Here is a 7,170-nt window from a genome sequence, read left to right on the forward strand (position 1 = left end):
CTGAGACTTTTACGTCTTTCAAATCTAATAATAAAAAATTAGGGGCTTCCCTGGTGGCGCAGTGGTTGAGTCCACCTGCCAATGCAAGGGACACGGGTTCGAGCCCTGGTCCGGGAAGATCCCCCATGCCGCAGAGCAACTAAGCTCGTGCACCACAATTACTGAGCCTGCACTCTAGAGGCCGTGAGCCACAACTACTGAAGCCCACACTCCTACAGCCCGTGCTCCACAACAAGAGAAGCCACCGCAATGAGAAGCCCACGAACTGCAATGAAGAGTAGCACCCGCTCATGGCAACTAGAGAAAGCTCACGCGCAGCAACGAAGACCCAACACAGCCAAAAATAAATAAATAAAATAAATAAATTTTAAAAAATTAGTCAGGCTTGTATTTTGTAGGTCTGTTGTTAAATTTCGTTTGTTTTATGAATTGCTTTTTCTTTTATTTTATAAATATATTGATCCTCAATAGGTTGGAAATTCAAAAGGAAAGCACTGGGTTTTCATGATAGTGTTTGAGAGTCTCTGCACAGTTTCTACCCAGAAGAGGCATTTCTGGGCAATGAGTAAGTGCACCTTTAACTCTTTAGGGTGTTTACACTCCAAGATGGTCAAACCATTTTCCAATCTCACATGCAGTGTATGAGTTTCCTTTTTCCCACAGTTGCATTATCAGGCTTTAAAATCTTTGCCAATATGATTGATACCTGCAAAATAATATTGCATCTTAATTAACACTTCTCTGATCAATGAGTTTGAAATCTGTATGTTTGTTAGGTTCCTATTTGTGTGACCTGAACAAGGTAGATTTTTTCATTTTGCCATTGGGAGGGGGGAGTATTTCCTTAACAATCAAGCTCTAGGAGGTAAAGTATTATAACAGGTAGAACTGGTTTGGATGAGGAAAAGCCTAAGAATAATAGCTGGTTCGGACTTGATGAAAAACAGGAAATGCTACTTGTAGCAAATGAATGCTCAGGCAGGGACTTTCCTGTATACGCATCTTCCCTGGTATTTTGGGTTTGGGACACTCATTCAGTTGTCACCACTAATACACTTCAAAGGAGCAGTTTTCACTAAGAATTCTGTACCTAACATCCAGTTCTGATCATCCTGTGTTTTTCTGGCGCTAATGAGGCAGGAGATAGATGGGCCCCAGGCCGAGCAGCTGTAGTTCATCCCCTGTGGACAGATACTCCAAAATAGCTGGAGGCAAGAAAAGCTGAGTCCTGCTCAAACAAGAGACAAAAGACCACATATTCCTCATTCTCGAAGTCAAGGAGACCTTCCTGATTACACACGAGCAGAGAGACTCCTTGAAGGTCAAAAAGGGAGCGGGCGCCACCCCATAGTAAGTGATGTCAACCTACCCATAGGCCTCTTCGCTAGAATCCATCTTGGCTAAGAGATGCACATGAACACATGGGAGGACCCTTAGATAAACCAAATACAGACTCAGAACCAGGCAAGATGATTGGCCAAAGGAAACCCAGAAGAAATGCCCCATATAAGTGATTCAAACTACCACGAGGGTGCTACTCTGTCTCTGAGCCCACCCGTGTATCTATCCACACGTACTCTTTTCCCTCCTAGTAAACACTTTACTTGTTTCACTACTTTCCGTTTCTTAGTGGAAATTCATTTCCTGCAAAGCCGTATGGAACCAGGGCCTTGTCACTGGTCACTGCCGCAGCCTGACTTCAGTCTCTGGCTGAGAACGAAATCCTGCTTCAAGCCGCTGCAGGCTGAGGCCACCTGAGATCACTAATAAGACAGAGGACACAAATGGGACTCAGAGGGTCTGAGACGGAGACACAGTGGAGAATGAGGGGACCACCTGGCCAAGAAATAGGATGTTACCCGTCTTTCTCCCCACTAACTGGTACTTTATACTAGTTAGTCAATGTATCATCTGATACATCAGAAACCCACAGGATTTTTTAAGAACTGTGTTAGCTCAAGCAGAGACGTGCCAAAATGAAAAGAGCTTCCGGGTCCTCAAACTTCTATGGGGAGAAATCAGGGTAAGCGTTTCTCAGCTGCAAACACAGGTCATTTTAATGAAAAAGGTAGTATGTCTCAGAGGCTTCCCAGAGGCTGGCCTGGAGAACGCTGGAGAACTCTTCCAAGAAGCCGAACTAGCAACACATGCCCAGTGGATTCTGGAATTGCTGTGGATCACTAACTGCTCTGTACCTTCTAGTCACTCGCCCCTTTTGAATGCAAGTGTCTACCTCTAGCTTACAGATGTATGTTGAGTGTGTGTATGTGGGGGGGGGGGGAGGGGGAGGAAAGAGATAGAATAACTTCTCTTTCTGATTCACAATCTACACAATCTGTATCTGCAACCCAGGAACCACACCCAAGGAGTTATGTCTGAGGGAAAATTTCTGAAAAGCCCCATCTGAATTTGAACATGATTTAGATGACAAGACGCCATCATGGGGTGAGGCTTTGGGAGTCCAGAGAGAGGTAGGTGTAAGTACATTTTGCTTGTGAGGCAGGTGACTCCTTGAAGACCAGAAAGTACACTGTGATAGCTGGGAGCTTCACCTCCTGGGATTCAGGCCCCTAGGTGGCCAGTCCCCTCCCACATTAAACTTGGTGATTTGCTTTCTCTATTAGAGTAGGGCAGAGGTAACATCACGGCAGTTCTGCACACAAGCCTCAACAAGGCCAGACAGCTTCCACTCTGTACTTTGGGGATCCCTGAGCTGCTGTATAAGAATATCAGATGCTCCGCTGGGGAGATCATATGGAAAGGCCATGTGCGGAGGGAAAAGCCCTGGATTACGTGAAAACGAGGAGTGAAGCCTGGACTCCCAGCTGTCCCTCAAGGCGTCAGACAGTGAATGAAGCCGTTTTGGACGTCATAGTCCCAGCTGCCATCCAGTTGCACCTGCAGGAGGGACCCCCAGTGAGACCAGCAGAGCTGTCCAGCTGAGTCCATCAATCTATGGAGTCATCAGCAATGATAGAATTGTTGCTGATTTCAGCCACTACTTCTGGAGTGGTAACAAAACAACACCTTTATAATGTGAATCTACCTCATGAACACGCTCAATCTCTCCTTTATTAGATGTTCTTCCATTTCTCCCCACAACGTTTTGTAGTTTTCTGTGTCACGGTCTTGAACATTTTTTTAGTTTGGTTCTTAGACATACGCTTTTTGTATTCTGTTGATAAATAGTATTATGTGTAACATTTTATTTTCTAATTGCTTATTGTCAGGTTATAGAAATTTAATTATATGTGGAAATGAACTACATGATTTTGTTTATTGACCATCTATGCAGTGAGCTTGTTCAATTCTCCTTTTAATTCTAATAGTTTATCTGCAGACATCTTTGATTTTTCTACCTATGAAATTATATTATATATGAATAATGACAGATTTCTTTCTCTTTCTAATCCTAAAGATTTATTTCTCTTTCTAATCTAATTAGAATTTCTAATTCTAAATCCTAATCTAATCCTTTTTTCCTGTTGCTCTGGCTAGAACCTCTAATATAATGTTGAACTGAAGAAACCATTCTTGTCTTGTTCCTGATTTTACAGGAAAAGCTTTCAATATTTACCTATTAAATATGATATTACTTGTGGGTTTTTTTTTTAGATATTTTGGGGAAGGCAAGAGTTTTTATTATAAATGAATGTTGAGTTTTATCAAAAGCTTTATAAAAAACTTTTTATGCATCTACTGAGATAGTCATATAATATTTTTTCTTTTATCTCTTACTGTGGTGAATTTAAACATTGATTTTTAAATTCAAAACCAATCTCATGTATCTGAAATAAACCCAGCTTCTCTTTTTAAATCTATCACTGGACTTGATTTGTTATTGTTTTTTAGCATTTTTGCATGTATGTTATAAGAGAGAGTGACCTGTAACTTCTTTCCTTGTATGTCATTGTCTGGTTTAGGTATCAAGCTTATGTGGGTCTCATAAAAAGTACTTCTTTTGCTATTTTCTGGAAAAGTTTACATAAGATTGATTTTATTATCTCTTTAAATATTTGGTAGAACTCACTAGTAAATCATCTAAGTTGGCAAAGATTTTCATTATAGGTTCAGTTCCTTTAACAGATGTAGATTTATTTTTTTTATTTTTTTTAAATTGAAGTATAGTTGATTTACAGTGTTGTGTTAGTTTCAGGTGTACAGCAAAATGATTCAGTTATACTTATACAGATGTAGATTTAAATCCTATTTCTTACTGGGTTTTCTAGGAATTTGTCCATATCTAAATTTTCAAAATTACTGGCATAAAATTATTCACAGAGACATCTTATGATCTTTTCAACGACTTCATTCCTGAAATTGCTTATTTGCACGTTCTCTCCCTCTCTCTCTCTCTTCTTGATTAGACTGGCCAGGTGTTTGTCAACTTAATAGTCTTTTTTTTTTAAATGATAGAACTTTTAGATCAGACAAACTTCATTGGATGTTTGTTTTGTTTTCTACTTTGTTCTTTATTATTTACCTTCTCTACTTTCTTTGAGTTTTCTGTTGTTTCGAACTTCTTGAAATGGAGACTTAGATCATTCATTTTCAGTTTTTCTACTTTTCTAGTAGATGCAATTAAACCTATAAATCTCCCTTGAAGCATAGCTTTGGATGCAGCCTACAAGTTTTGTTTGTTTTTAATTTATTTAATTAATTTATTTATTATCTTTGGCTGCGTTGGGTCTTTGTTGCTGCGCATGGGGTTTCTCTAGTTGCGGCGAGCGGAGGCTCCTCTTCTTTGCGGTGCACGGGCCTCTCATTGTGGTGGTCTCTCTTGTTGTGGAGCACGGGCTCTAGGTGCGTGGGCTTCATTAGTTGCAGCACATGGGCTCAGTAATTGTAGCTTACGGGCTCCAGAGCACAGGCTCAGTAGCTGTGGTGCACGGGCCCAGTTGCTCCACAGCATGTAGGATCTTCCTGGACCAGAGCTCAAACCCATGTCCCCTGCATTGGCAGGCAGATCCCTAACCACTGCACCACCAGGGAAGCCCCAGCCTACAAGTTTTGATGTCTCATATTTTCAATACACTCAATTAAAAATATATTCAAATACCTACTGTGATTTTTGATTTGATCCACTGGGTTATTTAGTAATGTAGCATTAATTGTTAAAATTGTGGGATTTTCATATTGGTATGTTTATTAGCAGCTTAATTACATTGTGGTCTGAGAACATTCTCTGCACTATTTGTTTCTGATGTTTGTTAAGACTTCCTTGATGGCCAAGTATATGGTCAAATTTTTTATAATGTTCTATATGTACCAGGAAAAAAATGTGTAGTCTGCAGTTGTTGGGTGCATTTTCCAATATGTATATGTCAATTATGTCAAGCTTGTTAATCATGTTGCTTAAATCCTCACATTTTTACTATTTTTTGTCTGCTCATTCTATTTATAGCCTCTAGTGAAGGACAGTCTCTACAGTACTCTACAGTACAGTACTATACAGACTTATCTAGTATACATAAGTGAAGATCCTAGATAAGTCTTATTTTTCCTCCCAAAGCTTAGCTATTCAAGACATGGTTAGAAATCAGGTGCGCGTGATTCCATACAATTTATTGTCCTGACTGGCACGTTTTATAGGCATCAGGGGATGGAGTACCTCTCCATCAACTGAAGACACTTAACTAGAGCAAGTAAAACAAAACCAGAAACGCAGCGTAGCTTCGTCAGAAAGCTTTTCAGTTCCTGATTTGTGTTCTAACTTGTCCTGAAGTACATAATGAAGGAGTGTGACAGGATGGTCAGGATGGGGACACTGAGACAACACTGTCACTGAGAAAAGTCACGTGACAAGTGCTAACAGTCCAAATCCTAATATTCCATTTGCGGCGCTGACACTAAGATTAAATTAAGACTGCACCTGCAGAAAACACGGCTGTCCTGGGATGGGCCTCCTACGGGATGTTTGTGTGTCTAAGCTGAATGTTTTCAACATCTCTTTCCAGTTGCTCAACAGAGGATTAATGAACATAACTCCATTTAATGTGATGAATGTCTCAAAAATATATCTTATTCTAGAATTCATAAAAGACCCTGACTTCCTATCGAAAGGCCTTCAAAAAACAAGGTAAAGAACATCAAATCATATCTAAGTATAAAAATTGAATTTTTTTTTATTATTATTATTTTTTTGCGGTACACGGGCCTCTCACTGTTGTGGCCTCTCACGTTGCAGAGCACAGGCTCTGGACGCGCAGGCTCAGTGGCCATGGCTCACGGGCCCAGCCGCTCCGCGGCATGTGAGATCTTCCCAGACCGGGGCACGGACCTGTGTCCCCTGCATTGGCAGGCCGACTCTCAACCACTGCGCCACCAGGGAAGCCCTGAAATTTTAATTTAGATATTAGATTCAATAACGAATCTTGGTCAATGAATGTTTATTTTAAAAGAAAATTCATGCACCGCAGCCTTCCTACTAATGATAGGAGACGACATAGCTATTTAAAATATTGAATTAATGCAAATTAAGTTGTAAATGTGGATGCCCTTCACTTAGTACAAATATTTTACCCTTCCTCTATTCTCAGAAATATTTTGTGTTAGGCCATCATAGACAAATCTGTTCCCTTTATGGACTCACTTTTCAAATCATTGTAAAAGAAGGGAAATAAACTGCTTAGCTTATATGATTATTATGAAAATAAGGTGAAATCAAGTAAACAATATTTTAAAAGTATAAAGAATCTGCAGTTATTAATCACTAATATTATAAGGAAAAGAAGACTCAATAAAATTCCAAAGAGTTCTTTTTCTTTTGAGACTATCATATAAATACATATACACCTGGATGTGTATATGCATTCTTGTTAACTTGAATCCACCGTATAGATCTATACGTAAAAAAAGTGAATGGGAATTTTACAATTAAAGCTAGAGATTTTTCTATTAACATATCAAGAACTTTCTTTGTTTCTAAAACCATAACAGCAAATTTTATATTTATTATACCAGAACATAATTAGTGGTTATTCAAGTGAACACACACGGAATCATGTAAAAATAACAGGTGCAAGAACTCAGAGTCATTAATTGCAGAGGCTCTGAGGATTTGGAACAAGAGACACAAAATAACTGAGAAGCAGGCATTCCAGGTATCCGTGTGGCTCGTGTGGGCGCTTTGAATTATTTGACGTGGGAGATGACAGCTTGTCTAAAGAC

The 7,170-nt window shown here is 39.6% G+C and overlaps 1 long non-coding RNA gene across 1 annotated transcript; it reads left to right on the forward strand.

Moving 5' to 3' along the window:
* The first annotated feature begins 2,004 nt into the window (after positions 1–2,004).
* Positions 2,005–6,641, forward strand: LOC125965648 (uncharacterized). The gene is made up of 2 exons (XR_007479826.1): positions 2,005–2,248; positions 2,353–6,641. It is a non-coding gene; the product is annotated as an uncharacterized LOC125965648 (long non-coding RNA).
* Positions 6,642–7,170: the final 529 nt, after the last annotated feature.

Source organism: Orcinus orca, chromosome 10 (assembly GCF_937001465.1).
Source record: "Orcinus orca chromosome 10, mOrcOrc1.1, whole genome shotgun sequence".
In the NCBI taxonomy this organism is placed as follows: domain Eukaryota; kingdom Metazoa; phylum Chordata; class Mammalia; order Artiodactyla; family Delphinidae; genus Orcinus; species Orcinus orca.